At 45.0% G+C, this 21619-nt stretch overlaps 1 pseudogene; it reads right to left on the bottom strand.

Annotated features, from left to right (window-relative positions):
* Nucleotides 1-1502: 1502 nt before the first annotated feature.
* Nucleotides 1503-14500, bottom strand: LOC121548105 (annotated as a pseudogene).
* Between the last annotated feature and the right edge of the window lie 7119 nt (nucleotides 14501-21619).

The raw sequence follows: 21619 nt of genomic DNA on the forward strand, positions 1-21619 counted from the left end.
GTGGGAGAACTTGCACAATTGGTGGCTGACTAAATACTTTTTTCCCCCACTGTATGTGGACAACTACAAATACCAAGGTGTCTGGTTAGACAGTAAACTCTCCTTCCAGACTCACATTAAGCATATCCAATCCAAAGTTAAATCTAGAATTGGCTTCCTATTTCGCAAACAAAGCCTCCTTCACTCATGCTGCTAAACATGCCCTCGTAAAACTGACTATCCTACCGATCCTTGACTTCGGCGATGTCATTTACAAAATAGCTTCCAACACTCTACTCAGCAAATTGGATGTAGTCTATCTCAGCGCCATCAGTTTTGTCACCAAAGCCCCATATACTACCCACCATTGTGACCTGTACGCTCTTGTTGGCTGGCCCTCACTACATATTCGTCGCCAAACCCACTGGCTCCAGGTCATCTATAAATCACTTCTAGGCAAATCCCCGCCTTATCTTAGATCATTGGTCACCATAGCAACACCCACCCGTAGTATGCATTCCAGCAGGTATATCTCACTGGTCATCCCCAAAACCAACACCTCCTTTGGCTGCCATTCCTTCCAGTTCTCTGCTCTGACTGGAACGAACTGCAAAAACCTCTGAAGCTGGAGACACTTATCTCCCTCACTAACTTTAAGCATCAGTTGTCAGAGCAGCTTACCGATCACTGCACCTGTACCCAGCCCATCTGTAATTAGCCCACCCAACTACCTCATCCCCATATTGTTATTTACATTGTTATTTATTTTGCTCATTTGCACCCCAGTATCTCTATTTGCACATAATCTTCTGCACATCTATCACTCCAGTGTTAATACTAAATTGTAATTATTTTGCACTATGGCCTATTTATTGCCTTACCTCCATAACTTACTACATTTGCACACACTGTATATAGATTTTCTATTGTGTTATTGACTGTACGTTTTGTTTATTCCATATGTAACTGTGTTGTTGTTGTTTTTATCGCACTGCTTTGCTATATCTTGGCCAGGTCGCAGTTGTAAATGAGAACTTGTTCTCAACTGGCTTACCTGGTTAAATAAAGGTTAAATAAAATAAAAAATGTAGAGTCTAGTGTCTGCTGGTGTTTGTTTTTTCCTTTCAATTAAGACCTAAACAACCAGGTGCGGGGAGTTCCTTACTAATCAGTGACCTTAATTAATCTATCAAGTACAAGGCAGGAGCGAAAAACCCGCAAACACTCGGCCCTCCTTGGAATGAGTTTGACACGTGGTTTACACAGTAACATAACCTAAATGTGCTGGCAGCTGGGTAGTGGTGAAGTGGATTGCATTGACAGGTTTGCTCTCGATTCAATATCAGCACACTTGATCAGACTTGTGAAGTGTTACGTGGGTAGATTTCTGAAGTACATACCTGTAGTATGACTAGATAGATCCAATGTAGAAATGTGTTGTGAAGTTGTATGTATCAACATGATTTTACAAAGGCTCAATGCTACAATGTATTGCTATTGAATATGCAATGTCCATTGCATGCTCAGGGATTCTGTAGGCTTGTCAGGAGGGTCTGTGCAATGCTGTTGATTGCACTGAAGGTAGCACTATCTGGGAATGTCTGGATTAAGTCTTTGCTCTCCTTTATGCTGATACTGAGCAGAGGGTCCAGGGGAACGCACACACTCTTAACCCGAGGCCTCCCAACCACATAGCAAACAACACACTAGCAGCTAACACACTGGCCTACTTTATAAAACAACACACTAACCAGGGTTCTTCAATTCCGGTCCTGGAGGGCCGAAACACTTCTGTTTTTTATTTCTACCTGGTAGTTAATTGCACTCACCTGGTGTCCCAGGTCTGAATTAGCCCCTGATTAGAAGGAGAGGATGAAAAACAGAGGTGTCTCGGCCCTCCAGGACCGGAATTGAAGAACCCTGCACTAAGCTATGTCTTAGAGGTCAGCACTTGAAAATATCAAGTTATTTTAATATTGCATGTATAGTCTACTACATACACTATCGTTCAAAAGCTTGAGGTCACTTAGAAATGTCCTTATTTTCGATAGAAAAGCAATTTTTTTGTCCATTAAAGTAACATCAAATTGATCAGAAATACAGTGTAGACATTATAAATGGCTATTGTAGCTGGAAACGGCTGATTTTTAATGGAATATCTACATAGACGTACAGAGGCCCATTATCAGCAACCATCAGTCCTGTGTTCCAATGGCACGTTGTGTTTTCTAATCCAAGTTTAACATTTTAAAAGGCTAATTGATCATTAGAAAACCCTTTTGCAATTATGTTAGCACAGCTGAAAACTGTTGTGCTGATTTAAAGAAGCAATAAAACTGGCCTTCTTGAGAGTAGTTGAGTATCTGGAGCATCAGCAATTATGGGTTCGATTACAGGCTCAAAATGGCCAGAAACAAACAACTTTCTTCTGAAACTCGTCAGTCTATTCTTGTTCTGAGAAATGAAGGCTTCTCCATGCGAGAAATTGCCAAGAAACTGAAGATCTCCTACAACGCTCTGTACTACTCCCTTCACAGAACAGAGCAAACTGGCTCTAACCAGAATAGAAATAGGAGTGGGAGGCCCCGGTGCACAACTGAGCAAGAGGACAAATACATTAGTGTCTAGTTTGAGAAACAGACGCCTCACAGGTCCTCAACTGACAGCTTCATTAAATAGTACCCGCAAAACACCAGTCTCAACGTCAACAGTGAAGAGGCGACTCCGGGATGCTGACCTTCTAGGCAGAGTAGCAAAGAAAAAGCCATATCTCAGACTGGCCAACAGTGGCGGCTCCTGAAAAAATTCTCAGGGGGGGCAATTTTTCTGATGATTTAGGTGACCTACACACATTTTAAAAAAGATATGTCCAGCAACAACATGAAGACAGGGGCAGCATATAAGTCAATACCAGAAGCATTTATTGACTGATCTCAAAAGTGTTGGCTTACCAGGGTTGGTGGAGCCCTCAGTTTCATCTTTGCCTCGCAAAGCTAACTCAAACACTCCGCAAAACTTCACACACTGGATTAGCCGGCTGAGGATGTGGCGGTTCTTGCTAATGTCGTAGTAAATATATTTGTTATAGTGAATATGGAATATGATATGTTGAGTAAAATGTTGTGCTAAGATCTATTTAGGTCAGGAGCTGGTTATAAGTTCTGTTCCTATCCAATAACAATGGACAAAAGGGTCCTATCTTGTCAGCCTTGTCAGCAGGTGGCCAAGGACAACACCCACGCCATAGGCCTCTCAGTTCTTCCAACTCACGAGTTCTTGCTCTGAGGACACACACACACACACACACAAACACACACACACACACATCATCACTGTTAAACACACACACACACACACACACACACACACACACACATCATCACTGTTAAACACACACACACACACACACACACAAAAAAATCCCCTCTCTTAGGCTGAACATTTGAAGACAGAGAACCCGACTCAGAGCCAATGCAACAGTGACACTAGCCTGGAGGGGACCTCGCCCAACTCATCAGGACCAATCAGAAGATCAGAACTACTAGATTCAACCTACTTCATTTATTGCATAAAATGTCTGCACACAATGTTTCGGGGCTCTCTTCAGATAATAATAATAATAATAATAATAAATAATAATAATAATATGCCATTTAGCAGACGCTTTTATCCAAAGCGACTTACAGTCATGCGTGCATACATTTTTGTGTATGGGTGGTCCCGGGGATCGAACCCACTACCTTGGCGTTACAAGCGCAGTGCTCTACCAGCTGAGCTACAGAAAGTGGATACTCATGGATGCGCATCGCAATTGTAAAATGTCAACACAATTGGAGACACCACGTCATTTTTGGAGACATGTTATTGACAGTAAACTATTGTAGATGCGACTGCTAACTAAATAAAACATTTTAGCTGGCTAGCTAATCATCTTAGCTAAATGTGGGGCAAACAATTCAGTTATTTACCGTTAATTTGAGGGATTGGGGTGAAAGAAATCGAGTTACATAGTGATACTTTACGATATACTGTATTGACAATATCGCAATATTTTAGCGCTAGTTGGCTGTACCTGCACCAAAACACCATTATTGTTCCTTCATAGCTTGTTCTCAATCTTTTCACATTGGGAGCCAATTTGTTTTCAGCACTTTTATTTCCATGACTGATCAAAACTCGTTCTCATGGCTTTCTGATCCCTCTGCAACAGACATATGGTGCGCAATAAAATCACAGTATCGAATCGCAATACGTATAGAATCATGAGACTCGCAATGCATATATCTTATCGTGAGGTTCCTGGCAATTCCCAGCCCAAGTTCATTTGCCACAACAAATCTCTTCGCTAGCAAACGCGATGTCTTCTCCAAAACGGCAATGTGTCTCCAGCAATGTTTACTTTTTTGACGTTCTATGGCATCTCCACTTTCCAAGCATATATGACCACATGTAATATTTTGGTAAGTGATGCAAATAGTGAACTATGTAGGGCCAGGATGTAAAATATATGTAGCTGCAGCAATTTCTCTTATCTGATATGGTAAGTAATGGGGCTTTATGTATAGCTCCCTAAGAGTTTGACGAACGGGTCCGTGCACGCGATTCCAGATATCTTTACCTCTGAATAAACTGCCTTTATTATACCATATCCACCCTGTCCAAAGTCTCTACTTGGTCTCAGTTCTCCAGTAAACTTGTGATTATCAACACTAACCTCATCGTTGTGGCGGCGGACAGCTAGCCTGTATCCCTCATCCAGTTGAGTGGCAATGTCTTTTTTCGTTCGTACCAATTTTTGAAAATCCTCGGGTGTAGGACTTTCCGCCTTTAGTAGAAACCTGTTGAATTATTAAATTTGGTCTGGGAGGTCCTAATTGTTTCGTTGCCAATTTATCTTCATTTGTTCGCCGACAAAAAGGAACTTCTTTCAAAGACACAATCGAGTTGCACTGAAGCCTAGCCATTTTGATAGTAGTAGTGAATTGATTGAGGCTGCTACCCGCTATTTTCTTAGTTACGTTCATGGTTACGTTACGTATGACGAAAGCGCGTAAGTGCAAGCCCTCAGACACCCATAGAGATTGTATTGAAAGCTCTGAAATTTGAAAAAAATAGATTTTACATGGGAGTCTATGACAGACTTCTGGGCGATTTTCAACCTGACTGAAATCGCCCCAAAAGGGGGGGGAGCCATTTGAAGCACGACTTTAGCCTGATTGGACATTTAGTGGCAGTGTGGCACTGTGGCAGATCAGACGTCTAGATTACAACACTGATAACTACTGTTGCCGTGATATAATTGATTAGAAAAAAAATCCCTTCCTTTTCCCGTTTGGCAGTGCGTCGCCCATATCGCCCTATTGAACACACCGCCCCTGCTGGCCAATAAAAAGAAAAGATTAAGATGGGCAGTCTATGATATGGCTTTTTCTTTGCAACTCTGCCTAGAAAGTCAGCATCCCGGAGTCGCCTCTTCACTGTTGACGTTGAGACTGGTGTTTTGCGGGTACTATTTAATGGAGCTGCCAGTTGAGAACCTGTGAGAGGTCTGTTTCTCAAACTAGATACTCTAATGTAGATATTCCATTAAAAATCAGCCGTTTCCAGCTAAAATAGCCATTTACAACATGAACAATGTCTATACTGTATTTCTGATCAACTTGATGTTATTTTAATGGAGAATTTTTTTTGCTTTTCTTTCGAAAACAAGGCCATTTCTAAGCGACCCCAAACCTTTGAACGGTAGTGTACCCACTAGTCTTCACACAGTCTACATTAGCCAGTCAATTGTACACAGTTCTCTAAACGCCTCTCCATCAACAGTCATAGCAATGCTGTAGTTGGCTGGGAATAGTGCTGCTGCAGAAAATATGGCTTACCGCTCGGGGAATTAGTTAACTTAGCAGCTTCATTACTCAGTGATTGGTTTCAACTCATATAAAGCAGAGGATGGTTGAGTGTTAATGGTGAAATGGTCAATAATCTACCACTTACTTTGACCTCTATCGCTTTGACTGAATTGTATCATCTCTTCCCCCAAATCTTACAAGCACTCCACTGCAATGAAGACCAACCATTTTATCAGTGCAGCTCTACTGTAAAATGCCTGCTAAACGATGACAAGGGCTGGAGTCGGTTGGATTAGAGCAGGGTTCCCCAACTGGTCTCTTCGGGATGAATTTGGCCCACGGGTGCGCTTTTGTTATTCTTTTTTTTTTTTTTTTTTGGGACATAAAATACAGCAAAAACCATCAAATCAACTCCAAGGGATTTTACTTTTAGACATTTTTGGAAATTCCCAAGCATAATTGAGAGATATACACTGAGTGTATAAAACATTAGGAACACCTCCCTAATATTGAGTTGCACCTCCTTTTCCCTCAGAACAGCCTCAATTCGTCAGGGCGTGGACAAGGTGTCGAAAGTATTTAGCGTTCCACAGGGATGCTGGCCCATGTTGACTCCAATGCTTCCCACAGTTGTGTCAAGTTGGCTGGATGTCCTTTGGGTGGTGGACCATTCTTGATACACACGGGAAACTGTTGAGCGTGAAAAACCCAGCAGTGTTGCAGCTCTTGATACAAACCGGTGCGCCTGGCACCTACTACCATACCCTGTTCAAAGGCACTTCATTATTTTGTCTCACCCATTCACCCTCTGAATGGCACACACACACAATCCATGTCTCAAGGCTTAAAAATCCTTCTTTAACCCGTCTCCTCCCCTTCATCTACACTGATTGAAGTGGATTTAACAAGTGACATCAATAAGGGATCATAGCTTTCACCTGGATTCACCTGTCATGGAAAGAGCAGGTGTTCCTAATGTTTTGGGAACTCTGTGTATGTGAACGTATACAAATGCAAGCAAGGTTTGAAATGATTCTGTTTTAGTCAAATATGAAATCTGTTCGGGTTTATTTGTAATTATGTTCCAGCCCCCTGACCATCCGCTCAAGTAGAAATCGTCCCACGGCTGAATCTATTGTAATTGATGATCCCTTGGTTAGACTGACATCTTGTGGCTGTTCAATGAAATACACGTCATATCGCTTACCCAAATATGCTGATCCTGTCAACTTGGCCAGCTCCTCTCCTCCTCCCTTGGAGAAGATACTGCATTCCTGTAAGCAAACACACTATATTAGAATGGTCAGAACTGGCATATGCTGAGATTCTAATATGACAAAATAGTGACAAAGTCATTATACAGAATGTGATCTCTCTCCTGATGTCACCTGTTGATAGCGCCTGCACAGAATAACAGTATATCTAAGTACCATATAATATAACATCTAATACAATACAATGGATCAACCAGAGTCATTATTGATTGTCTGGTTCTACGTCCCAATTCTCTGTCCCCCTGCCCTTCTTTCGCTAGTGTGCACTTGTTCACTTCCTCTAAAGGTCCAATGCTGTCACGGTTTCGGCCGAGGCTGCTCCTCCTCCTGGTTCGGGCAGGCATCGGCGGTCGTCGTCCCCGGAGTACTAGCTGCCACCGATCTATGTTTCATGTTTGTTTGGTTTGGTCTTGATGTTGTACACCTGTGTCTAGTTAGTCCTCATTAGTGTTCTATTTAAGTCTCGTTGGGTGTGTCTGTGTTTGTGTGTGATTGTTCCTGTCGTATGTTTGCTTGTCGATTTCCTTATTCGCTCGGTTGAGCTTTACTCCACTGTGTTGGAGCGTTTTACGCACCTGTGTAGTGCGCCTTTTGTTTTGTCGCCTACGTGCGTAGTTTCGCCTTCGGGCAAGTTTGTTCCGTTTTCCTTGTTGGATATTCCACTAAAGTCTTTTGGACTATACTTCGGTGTCCTGCGCTTGATTCCACCACTACACCCACCTACAGCATTTATGACAAATGCAGCCGTTTTTATCTCAATATCAAATAATTTCTGGGTAATAATTAAGTGTCTTACTGTAATAGTTTTCTATTTAAATTGTCAAAAATAAACAAAAATAGCTTCTTAGCAAAGAGCAATTTCTAAAGCAAGAATGTTGCTAGGACTGTCTGGGAGTGGTCTGAGTGGGGAGGGAAAAAACGGAAAACTATTTGTTATTGGCAGAGAGGTTTGGAACTCTCTTATTGGTCTATTAACTAATGTATTGCCTGGTGATGTCACCAGGTAGGCCAAAGTTCCACCCTAACAAAACAGGCTGAAATTTCAGGTAGTCTTTTCAAACAGCTCTTACACTAAAAGGGAATTATTATCATTTTCACAGTATTATTCCAACCTCAGTGTGGAAATATATATAAAAACACATTAAAATCAAGTTTTTGACTGCACTGGGCCTTTAATGGATTTGAAAGGACCTGGTCATGTTCAGAAAAAGGCACGAAACGGATTAAAATGCTCTCAAACTGGAATTACCATCAACCTTGTCCAATAAGAAACATACTTTTTTTTCGTTGCAAAAGGTTTTGCCTCATTGTGCCCTAATGAACATGATCCTGGTATACGTAAAAAGGTGGAAACTCCCTTTACCTGTGTGCACCATGTGCGCAGAAGTTTTCTTTTATAATGAAGTGACCTTTGGGGCTGTAATTCCCTGTAGCACAGATATGAGAGACAGCATGGTGGTGTGCACTGTGCATGTTAACGTTTAATCTCTAAAAACATCACAACTGCTGCTACCAGACTCTTATTATACTGCTCAGTTTATACACTGCCCACCATCCCCCTCTTCCCCCATACACATGTAAATATTGGACTATAAATTATGCCTTCCTGTATTATGCTTATGCTAAAATAGTTATTCTATTCTACTGAGCCATTTACTTTATGTTCGTATTATTATCTTTTATTATTTCTTATTGTTGTTGCATTGTGGAGAAGGAACCTGCAAGTAAGCATTTCGTTGGATGATGTATACCATGAGTATCCCGTACGACTAATAAAACTTGAAACTTGAACTCTCTCTAGGCCATGTTTGCGCTAGTTCAGTGCTTTTGGACGCATGATGGGGAGTGCACAAGTGCGCACTTCGGGAGAAGGGCAGATCATTGTCAAGGGTAAATCATTTTGTCAGAACAAAAGGTTCCTGTTGCCAGCATTTAAGACCCACCCCCAATGAAATTGTTTTGTTTCTCTTCTACAAATGGTGGGGAGCAGGAGTTGACACAACACCATTCTTACTTGTGCTGTACCTGTTGTGTAGTGAGTTTGTTTGTGCTGCTTCTTCAGGTTTTCCAGGACAGCCTGTTGCTCATCTGACATCCCCAGGGGCGTGTACACCAGGAGCACGCCCAGCTCCCCCCACGCCACATAAGACACAAACTGACCAATCAGAGCTGTGACGTGACCATACGGAGAGTGACGGGGGAGAAATGGGGGGAGAGCGAGCCAGAGAACGTGAGAGGATATTGATAAGTGACCACAGTCCCACCCAGTAACCCCTAGCCCCTACCCTTAAGGCTCTTCATGTTGATCAGGGGCCGTATGCATCAAGTGTCTCAAAGTAGGAGTAACTGTAGAAGGTCCACCTTGGCCTCTAATAGCCTGATGTAGACTGAGCATACCTGTTTTCTTTGGGCCAATCCAGACCACTGCTTCTTCTGGGTCCTCCAGCAGGAAGCCTATGGACATGAGCGCCAGGCTCTTCTGGGCGTCTGTGTAGACAGGCACCCAGCCCGAGTCACACTGGTGCACCTCTGGCTTGCCTACACTCAGCATGCGGCGGTACTGGGCCCACACAGGTCCACATCCAGGATCCCAACCTGATACCCAGACAGATGATGGACAGGTCACACATGCAGGTATGTGTGAACATGATCATACACATAGTTTTGTGGACTCAATATTCCACACAGGTCCATGTCCAAAATACCAACCTGAAAAATAAATACTGAACAGAAGTAACTGGTCTCACACACACACGGTTGGGCAGATTACTTGAAAAATGTAATCAGTTACTCTTCCGAGTGGCGCAGTGGTCTAAGGCACTGCATTGCAGTGCTAGCTGTGCCACTAGAGATCCTGGTTCAAAACCAGGCTCTGTCGTTGCCGGTGGCGACCGGGAGACCCATGGGGCGGCGCACAATTGGTCCAGGGTAGGGGAGAGAATGGCCGGCAGGGATGTAGCTCAGTTGGTAGAGCATGGCGTTTGCAACGCCAGGGTTGTGGGTTCGATTCCCACGGGGGGCCAGTATGAAAAATAATGTATGCACTCACTAACTGTAAGTCGCTCTGGATATGAGCGTCTGCTAAATGACTAAAATGTGAAAATGTGACATGACAAAAGTAATTAGTAACGTAATCCATTGGATTACTGTCATTACTTTTAGCCAGCATCTGCTTCCTCAGTTTATGCTGCAGATTGATCAGTTCCCTCTCTAACTCTGCACACCCAACTTCACAGCATCCTTGGGCAAGTGCTGGCTGCATCTTCTTGATGAAATGGCATCACTGCTAAAAGGTCAGCTTCACTGTCAATTTCCAGGGAAAGCTTTTCCAACCCTCTTTCTTTGATTATGCAATTACAGGTCTACTATACATCTAGTCTGATTAATCAGGCTGTAATACACCATTTTGTATACAGTGCATTCGGAAAATATTCAGACCCCTTGACTTTTTCCACATTTAGTAACGTTACAGCCTTATTCTGAAATTGATTAAATTGTAATTTTTTCTCATAAATCTATACACAATACCCCATAATGACAAAGTAAAAACAGGCTTTTAGACATTTTTGAAAATGTATTAAAAATAAAAAACGGAAATATCACATTTACATAAGTATTGAGAACCTTTACTCAGTACTTTGTTGAAGCACCTTTGGCAGTGATTATAGCCTCGAGTCTTCTTGGGTATGACGCTACAAGCTTGGCACACCTGTATTTGTGGAGTTTCTCCCATTCTTCTCTGCAGGTCGCTGCACAGCTATTTTCAGGTCTCTCCAGAGATGTATGATCGGGTTCAAGTCCGGGCTCTGGTTGGGCCACTCAAGGACATTCAGAGACTTGTCCCGAAGCCACTCCTGCGTTGTCTTGACTGTGTGCTTAGGGTCATTGTCCTGTTGGAAGGTGAACCTTCACCCCAGTCTGAAGTCCTGAGCGCTCTGGAGCAGGTTTTCATCAAGGATCTCTCTGTACTTTGCTCCATTCATCTTTCCCTAGATCACGACTAGTCTCCCAGCCCCTGCTGCTGAAAAACATCCCCACAGCATGATGCTGCCACCACCATGCTTCACCGTAGGGATGGTGCCAGGTTTCCTCCAGACATGACGCTTGTCATTCAGGCCAAATAGTTCAATCTTGGTTTCATCAGACCAGAGAATCTTGTTTCTCATGGTCTGAGAGTCCTTTAGGTGCCTTTTGGCAAACTCCAAGCGGGCTGTCATGTGCCTTTTACTGAGGAGTGGCTTCCGTCTGGCCACTCTACCATAAAGGCCTGATTGGTGGAGTGCTGCAGAAATGGTTGTCCTTCTGGAAGGTTATCCTCTCTCCACAGAGGAACTCTGGATCTCTGTCAGAGTGACCATCGGGTTCTTGGTCACCTCCCTGACCAAGACCCTTTTCCCCCGATTGCTCAGCTCTAGGAAGAGTCTTGGTGGTTCCAAACTTCTTCCATTTAAGAATGATGGAGGCCACTGTGTTCTTGGGGACCTTCAATGCTGCAGAAATGTTTTGGTACCCTTCCCCAGATATGTGCCTCGACACAATCCTGTCTCTGAGCTCTACGGACAATTCCTTCAACCTCATGGCTTGGTTTTTGCTCTGACATGCACTGTCAACTGTGGGACCTTATATAGACAGGTGTGTGCCTTTTCAAATCATGTCCAATCAATTGAATTTACCACAAGTGGACTCCAATCAAGTTGTAGAAATATCTCAAAGATGATCAATGGAAACAGGATGCACCTGAACTCAATTTCGAGTCTCATAACAAAGAGTTTGAATACTTATGTAAATAAGCTATTTCTGTTTTGTTTTTTAAATACATTTTCAAAGATTTCTAAAAACCTGTTTTCGCTTTATTAGGGTATTGTGTGTAGATTGATGAGGGGAAAAAAATAATTTAATCCACTTTAGAATTAGGCTGTAACGTAACAAAATGTGGAAAAGGTCAAGGGGTCTGAATTCTTTCCGAAGCGAATGCCTGCAAAATCGTGTAAATGTTCCTTACAAGCAAGAATGCCATGACAATGGAAATTGTATTTTCTGAATCAGGGGAGGATGGTGAACAATCAACACCTTTTTTTGTGTGTGAATTTGTATTGTATTTTTTTATTTATTCAGATTTCTATCTTCAAAAAAATCATCAAAACAAAAGAAAGTTGATTGTTCTCCATCCTCCCCTGATTTTGAATACCGAATATCCAATATAAAACTAACTTTACTCTACTACCGGCGCTCTAAAAAGTTTGGTAAACAATACTTTGCTGTGGATATTTTGTCCCAAATTTCGAACAAATTAAGCACAAACCGCATAGACAACCGGTAGAGTAAGTTTAAATGTAATTTTATTCAACATTCTGGCTTGGACATGAAGCATGAACAAATACACAGAGAGGTTAAGTTAAAGTCTTATTATTGTGAAATCAGCTAATCTCTCCATTTAGATATTATGACATTTAGTAATTATATCCATGAAATGTCTCATTACTGTGTGTTCATTGACACAGATCGTTTTATCACATGACCCTGGCCTGAGGCAACTGTTCAAGTTCATGTACTACTTTTAAGTAGTCAAGTGCAAGTATTGCATTGCCAGATCATGACTTACACTAGCCTAGACAAAAATGTAGTTTACAAACGTTCAATCAGGAAGGCTGGTCTGAATGGCTCGTCACTTTTACAGTGCATTCGGAAAGTATTCAGACCCCTTATTCTAAAATTGATACAATTGTTTTTTTCCCTCATCAATCTACACACAATACCCCACAATGACAAAGAAAAAATGGTTTTTAGAAATGTTAGCAAATTTATTAAAAATAAAAAACATAAATATTGTCCATCCCTCTCCTCATGGATATCCAAGTATTGGATAGGTGTAAGCATTGGCTTGAGCTAAATCCCTAAGATTAGAAGAAATGTGCACGTCCACACTTTGAGAGAAGGACAATGTAGATGCAGCCAATGTTAATAGTCACACACCTTTGAAGGGAAAATTATTGACAAGTTGTTGCAGTAGTTGTTAGGCCTACTGCTGATAGGTAGCTCTCTCTGCTCTCTCCCTCCCCTCTGTCTGTCCTTGATTGCAGGAGTGAAGTCTGGTGTGCGGGAGTCAGGGTTCCAGCTGCAGCTCATTCACCATATCACCTCAGCCTTTAAGACCCGGTCAAACTTACCACTCATCGTCAGATCATAGTCAAGACGACCATATATTTGGAACCTGACTCCTGCCTCCGCTTCACTCCTGCCACCACCATCCTGCTCTCCATTACCGGACCTCTCTTTTGGACTCACCACGGACACTAGGACATTACGGTACCACACCTGCCCTGATCTGGATCTGTTACCCTCCCTGTACCTGGACTTGCTCTTCCCATATATTTGGAAACCTGGACTTTGAACATTGTAAATAAACCTGTTAAAACTTCTCTGGCTTGGTGTACTTGTCTGCATTTGGGTTCTTATCCAGTTAAATCATAACAGTAGTAGGTAAGACAATGGAGCCAGAGTATAGGTTAATTATGGACTTTTCCAGAAAATTACAGTAAACAGTGACACACTCAGGCAGGAAGCCAGGCTCATCTTTTCAAAGAAAACAACACCATTTAAATATACCTCTATTTGTATTTCTAATGTATTCCAAACACAGGTGGTAACCAGATGGTCCCAATAATATAGGTAGGCTAGTAAAAGATGACCCCCTCTGGTTCTATTGCGAACTCTGTGACTCGTTGTTTAGGCCTACTACTCAAAGACATTAAGTAACATTTTTAATTAACTGCAATAGATTGGTCTGAAATATATTGTGACAGAGTAGTGACTGTCTTAACATTGGAACTCTAGTAGGCTTTTTGCTTTCACGTGTGCTTGTGTCTGTCTCATTAAGACTGCATAGCTGGCAGTGTATAAGTTTATGCTTTATTAACAGTGTACAACATAATAAATGAACTGACATGATATTAACAGTGTACAACATAATAAATGAACTGACATGACACTTTGACCACGGATTGTCCAAACAGAGCTAACCTAAGCCCACGCCTCCAACAAGCCACACCTCCAGATCCTCTAATAAGCTGCCGCCACTACATTGCCCCCACCTAAGGGGTCAATCCAACATAAAGTCCTGAAAAATGGACAGGGGTCTTCGGCGGCGGCGGTGGGATTGCCATGGGGGGGTGCCATCCTGACCTCGAGACGGTGCCCTTGTGGCCATGGGAGAGTCCAATTCTGACCTTGCCCCTCAGGTGAGGAAAACGCTGCGTTGTCCGATGGTCCAGGGCTGTAAGGAGGAGTAACCACCTCCTTGTCCTCTCTTTCCACTTCACTAGGTGTATGAGGTTGGTAAGGCGACAGCCGATCTTGATGGATGCGGTACACCACGTCAGAAAGTCGTTCCAGAACCATGCATGGGCCTTTCCAGTGACTCATTAGTTTCGGGCTCAGACCACACTTGCGCCGGTGGCTGTACATCCACACTTCTTGGCCAGGCTGGAAAGGCTAACCTCGACAGTGGGTGTCGTATGCCCTCTTCTGCTTTACCTGCTTCCATCAAGTGATGCTGTGAAAAGTCATGGGCTGTGTCCAGGCGCTGCTGAAGGTGGTGGAGATACTCCAAGCCTGCGGCTCCAGGAACCTCAGGCTCCGGAGGTTTTCCAAAGGACAAATTCACTGGAGTACGTAGTTCTCTCCCAAACATCAGTGCTGCTGGGGTGCAGCCAATGGACTCCTGCACTGCTGACCAATAGGCAAACAAGACCAATGGCAGATGTCGGTCCCAGTCCTTCTTGTGGTTGGAGGTGAGAGTGGCCAGCTGTATCGCCAAAGTCTGATTAAACCGTTCGACGAGCCCGTTGCTTTGGGGATGCAGGGGGGTAGTCCTTGTCTTGCGCACCCCCAGCTTTTCACAGACTTTGATGAACACCTTAGCTTAAAAATGTCTCCCCTGATAGCTGTGAAGTTATTTTGTTGGCAGGGGTTGTGGTGCCCTGGTCGGGGACCACATAGGCCTCTGGCCGTTTGGTAAAATAGTCCATGGCCACAAGTGCGCATCGATTGCCTGCCTCTGTCATGGGGAAAGGACCCAGGGTGTCCATGGGAGCGTATGGTTGGTCCTTTGTGGGCAGTACAGGTTTCACAGGCATGCACATACTGTTCTATGTCTTGGCGGCAGCCAGCCTTCGGAGGTGTTGGAGGGTCTTTGTGTACCCGAAGTGAACAGTTCTCAGGGCATGGGCACGCATGGAACGAGGCACAAGCCGCTGTCACACCACCAAGTTGTGTGTTAGTTCCCTCCATCTTTGAAACAGCACCCCATTGTGAATGGCAAGGTTTTCTCACTGGGAGTGGTAGGCCTTGGCTTCTGGGCACAGGGTTGAAACTCTGTTCCAGGCAGGCTGCTGGCTGGTCTCCAACCAGCCCTTAACAGTTGCCAACACCGGGTCACCTTCCTGCTCCCTCTTCAAGTCATGGTCATTTCAGCTCTCCAGGGGTGCTGAGCTCCTGTCTGCCGCCTGAACTGCCACCACTGTGGGCAGGAGACCCTCCTTTTGTTCAAAGCATGGGCAGTGCTTGCAGTCTTCCTCTTCATACGGCCGCCGAGACAACGCATCAGCATTTGTGTGGAGATGACCAGCCCGGTGCTGCATCTGGTAGTCGTACTCCTGTAACTCTTCTATCCAGCGAGCCATCTGACTCTGTGGTTCTCGGAAGTTGAGGAGCCAGGGGTCCCGTAGAGGGACAACTCTCGCCGTGTGACACAGTAGTTGCGCTCGGCACGGTTGAGGCTCTGACTGTAGAAGGCCATCACCGTTCCCCATCCGGCCCCTCCTGCCAAAGAACAGTCCTAATGCCCACATTGCTGGCATCTGTGTACACAATGAATGGGTGTACACAGATGTCTGTGTACACCCATGTATGTCTGCCTTGACGACATGGCCTAGGAACTTGACCTCCCACTGCAGTAGGTGACACTTCTTGGAGTAGAGCTTGAGTCCTGCCTGCCGGATGGCAAGTAGAACCTCACGCAGATTCACTAGAGATCCATGGAAGTCTACTGCATGCACAAGGACGTCAACCAGGTAGACTACACACTTGTTGCGGGGGATTGTGGCCAGCACTTGCTCCATAAGACGCACAAAGGTTGGTGGAGCATTGCAGAGCCGAAGGGCATCACGGTGAACTGCCACAGTCCTTGTCCAATCGAGAAGGCGGTCTTTGGCCTGGCCAAGCTCCACTTGCCAATAACGGCTGCGGAGGTCGAGGGAACTGAACCACTGTGATCCTGTGATGTAATCCAGTACATTACATTTACATTTTAGTCATTTAGCAGACACTCTTATCCAGAGCGACTTACAGTTAGTGAATACATTTTTTTTTTTTACACTGGCCCCCCGTGGGAATCGAACCCACAACCCTGGCGTTGCAAACGCCATGCTCTATCAACTGAGCTACATCCCTGCCGGCCATTCCCTCCCCTACCCTGGACGACGCTGGGCCAATTGTGCGCCGCCCATGAGTCTCCCGGATTCGAACCAGGATCTCTAGTGGCACAGTTAGCACTGCGATGCAGTGCCTTAGACCACTGCGCCACTCAGGAGACGTGGGCAGCAAGAGCATGTGGGAGAAGTTAGCAGGTTGCACGATGAGGGGATAGGAATCCTTCCTGGTCACATAGTTCAGCTGCCCGTAGTCTATACAGAAGCGCCATGAGCCGTCCTTCTTCTTGACAAGGACTACGGGGGCCAACCAAGGGCTGTTGGATGGCTCGATGAACCCTGTTTCCGCCATCTCCCGGATGTTCTGCTCCGCTATCTCTCTCTTCGTGAGTGGCAAGCGATCAGGCCGCAAACGAATAGGTGCTGCATCGCCAGTAACGATAGAGTGCTGGACAAGACTGGTTCTCTGGCAGTCTTCGTCTCGTGCTGCAAAGACATCCACAAACTCTGGAAGCAGTGCTTCCAACTTATCCCGCTGCTCAGGCTCCAGCCCTTCCGAACACCTCTGCCCTAGTTCCCGCACAGCTTGCCGGGTAGCCTCTGAACATACGTCCACTGTGCCACTGGTCACCTGCTGGGGCACACTCACCTCTTTTGGGGGCTTTAGCTGCTCCTTCTCATCTGGGGTGAAGGATCTTTGTGGAGCTGTCTGTCACCAATTCCTGCCGAGTCACCTGCGGCTGCCGTTGTCTTCTTCCACTGCTCCGAAGTCACATCACGGAGTCTTTCAACTGGAGTTTCCACGTTTCAACATCTAGGCATGCTCCCACTTGACTGAGGAAATCTAACCTTAAGGATGCAGTCATCTTGGATATCGGCCAACCAGGACTTATGCTCCAACGAGACATTGCCGACTCTCACCGATAAGGACCTCCAGCCCTTCATGTCCCTGAGCTCCCCTGTCACTGTGTGAAGACATACCGAGGTAGGGGTCCAACCCGGAGGGGAAGGGCCCACTGTGTCTGGAAGAACATCAGGCCAAACAAGGCTATCATGGCACCGGTGTCAATCAACGCCTGGCAGGCCTCACCACTGATGCTGCATGGAAGGTAGAGCCCCTGCGTCTGGCCCAAACGACCAACTTGATGTTCCTGCTCAAGAAGGGGGTCCGGGGACTGGGATGATGTTCCCCTCACTTCAGCATCCCACTGGCGTTTCACTTTGACTCAGGGGCGGGCAAGGGCTGAGGTGGGGCTTCACATTGGCGAGCAATGTGGCCTTTCTGGCCACAGCGGAAACAAATTATCTCAGGCTGGCGTTGACCTCTTGAAGTGGACCGTTATGGAGTTCACTGCTGGTGTTCCACCTTGGCTTGATAGACCACATCTCCTGAGTCACTCTTGGTCTCCACCTCCGTTTCTACCTGCCGTGTCCATGGGGTAACCCGACTCTCTAGGCCCAAGATGTTTTTCACTCTTTCCGCTTTTTCCAGGGCCTTAGACAGGGTGGCAGCCTCTCTGGTGTCAAGGCCTGGAGGAAGGCATGTAGGGCCTGTTAATCTTGATCAGCCGTGGCAAACTGGGGGTACCCTTGTCTGGCGTAATAACGCATATCTGCAGCCAGGACGCCAAGGCTCTAACCTCCATTTCTCGTGCAACCTGCTAACTTCTCCCACATGCTCTTGCTGGAGTCTCTACTGCCAAACCTCTGCCTCAAGGTGGTAGGTAAGGCAGTGTAGTCCCTCCGCTGAACAGAGATGAGGTCTAGTAGGGCCTGTAACGCACACCCCTCCATGGCCAGGGCAAGCTGCACAGCCATTTCCTGTTCAGCCCATCTATTTTTGCCACGCAGCTAGCTGAAACTGGGCTAGGTAGGGTTCCCAGGGCTCTACTCCCCTGTATTGGGCAACCTTCACCGTTCGGGCACGTCATTCCTTTGACAACCACCACCATCTGGTCCAGGTCTGTCTCCATGCTGCTATGCAGGACAAGGTGATGCGGGGAACCGCCACTGGCTTGGAGTAGGCTGTTCTGGTCTCATTAAGACTGCAGAACTGGCAGTGTACAAGCTCAACCTTTAGTAACAGATTACAAAATAAAAAACTCAGCAAAAAAAGAAACGTCCCTTTTTCAGGACCCTGTCTTTCAAAGATAATTTATAAACATCCAAATAACTTCACAGATCTTCATTGTAAAGGGTTTAAACACTGTTTCCCATGCTTGTTCAATGAACCATAAACAATTAATGAACATGCACCTGTGGAACGGTCGTTAAGACACTAACAGCTTAAAGACGGTAGGCAATTAAGGTCACAGTTATGACAACTTAGGACACTAAAGAGGACTTTCTACTGAAAAACACCAAAAGAAAGATGCCCAGGGTCCCTGCTCATCTGCGTAAATGTGCCTTAGGCATGCTGCAAGGAGGCATGAGGACTGCAGATGTGGCCAGGGCAGTAAATTGCAATGTCCGTACTGTAAGACGCCTAAGACAGCGCTACGAGGAGACAGGACAGCTGATCGTCCTCGCAGTTGCAGACCACGTGTAACAACACCTGCACAGGATCGGTACATCCGAACATAACACCTGCGGAACAGGTACAGGATGGCAACAACAACTGCCCGAGTTACACCAAGAACGCACAATCCCTCCATCAGTGCTCAGACTGTCTGGAATAGGCTGAGAGAGGCTGGACTGAGGGCTTGTAGGCCTGTTGTAAGGCAGGTCCTCACCAGACATCACCGGCAACAACGTCGCCTATGGGCACAAACCCACCGTGCTCTTGACTGACGAGTCGCGGTTTTTTCTCACCAGGGGTGATGGTCAGATTCGCATTTATCGTCGAAGGAATGAGCGTTACACCGAGACCTGTACTCTGGAGCGGGATCGATTTGGAGGTGGAGGGTCCGTCATGGTCTGGGGCGGTGTGTCACAGCATCATCGGACTGAGCTTGTTGTCATTGCTGGCAATCTCAACGCTGTGCGTTACAGGGAAGACATCCTCCTCCCTCATGTGGTACCCTTCCTGCAGGCTCATCCTGACATGACCCTCCAGCATGACAATGCCACCAGCCATACTGCTCGTTCTGTGCGTGATTTCCTGCAAGACTGGAATATCAGTGTTCTGCCATGGCCAGCGGAGAGCACGTCTGGGACCTGTTGGATCGGAGGATGAGGGCTAGGGCCATTCCCCCCAGAAATGTCCGGGAACTTGCAGGTGCCTTGGTGGAAGAGTGGGGTAACATCTCACAGCAAGAACTGGAAAATCTGGTGCAGTCCATGAGGAGGAGATGCACTGCAGTACTTAATGCAGCTGGTGGCCACACCAGATACTGACTGTTACTTTTGATTTTGATTTACTCGTCAGCTGTTACTTTATTACGTTTATTGTGCATATGAATGTTTGCAAGACTCAGGGAACAGAACCGAAAACCTTAAAAGAACAGACATTTTCAAGGAAAACGGAACCTGGAACGAAAGTAATCCATTCTGTTCCAGAACAGAACCGTTATTTTAAAAGCATGGGAATCGGTTAATAATGTTATTTTACATTCCAGGAATGTTTTTCTAGTCCCACAACAAAACACAACAAAGTGCCTATGCAAAGCCCTCACTCTGTCACTCAGAAACGTATGCACCGTTTACATTGTGACGTATTTCATTACGCCATACATCATCTTCACAGAGTCTTGCTGCGCTACTGAAAGGACAAGTGTAGTGTTTGTAATGCAAGATGGCGGAGAGCCTGACTCTCGTCAGAGATCGCATTTTTGGGGGGAGATTGAAAACAGTGGAGACTGCTGAGGGGAGGATGGATCATAATAATGGCTGGAATGGAGTATAATGGCTGGAATGGAGAGAAATAAATGGTATCAAACACATGAAAACAAAAAAAAACATGTGCTTGATACCATTCCATTCACTCCATTCCGGCCATTATTATGAACCGTCCTCCCTTCCGTAGCCTTCACTGATTGCAAAATATGCTATTTTCATTCAAGACGGGATAACTATATTGTTTCAGGTGATAATAAAACATGTTTTATTTAGTTACTTTTTCCTCAACTTGTTTCTCTAACTTTATAGCAAGTCAAGCTAGCTTGCACTGCAGAGCAGCTAACTTGCACTGCAGAGCAGCTAGCTAGCTAGCTAAAAGATAGGCTAGGTTGAAGATACCACTGGAGCTAGCTAATAATTATCATCAAAAACAAACGTCATTACCATCACAATAAACTTAAACAACAGTCAAATAATATAATTGGCTTAACAGCCAATGTGTATTATTTGACATTACTATAAAAATAGTATTCACTTATAGGAATGGGTAATTGTTTACAAGTTGCTAGCTATCCCATAAATCCATCACCGAAAACCACATATTTTCATCTTCTTCTATGGTTTGGTAACTTCCTGTCCTTACAACAGGCCTACAAGCCCTCAGTCCAGCCTCTCTCAGCCTATTGCGGACAGTCTGAGCATTGATGGAGGGATTGTACATTCCTGGTGTAACTCGGGCAGTTGTTGTTGCCATCCTGTACCTGTTCCGCAGGTGTGATGTTCAGATGTACCGATCCTGTGCAGGTGTTGTTACACGTGGTCTGTCACTCCGAGGACAATCAGCTGTCCGTCCTGTCTCCCTGCAGAGCTGTCTTAGGCGTCTCACAGTACGGACATTGCAATTTATTGCCCTGGCCACATCTGCAGTCCTCATGCCTCCTTGCAGCATGCCTAAGGCACGCAGATGAGCAGGGACCCTGGGCATCTTTCTTTTGGTGTTTTTCAGAGTCAGTAGAAAGGCCTCTTTAGTGTCTAAGTTCTCATAACTGTGACCTTAATTGCTTACCGTCTGTAAGCTGTTAGTGTCTTAATGACCGTTCCACAGGTGCATGTTCATTAATTGTTTATGGTTCATTGAACAAGCATGGAAACAGTGTTTAAACCCTTTACAATGAAGATCTGTGAAGTTATTTGGATTTTTATAAATTATCTTTGAAAGACAGGGTCCTGAAAAAGTTTCATTTTTTTGCTGAGTTTATATATTAATTTTTGCCTGTTTTGCATGTTATTTTGACATTAATACGTGTCACAT

Source organism: Coregonus clupeaformis, chromosome 31 (assembly GCF_020615455.1).
Source record: "Coregonus clupeaformis isolate EN_2021a chromosome 31, ASM2061545v1, whole genome shotgun sequence".
Taxonomy (NCBI): Eukaryota; Metazoa; Chordata; class Actinopteri; order Salmoniformes; family Salmonidae; genus Coregonus; species Coregonus clupeaformis.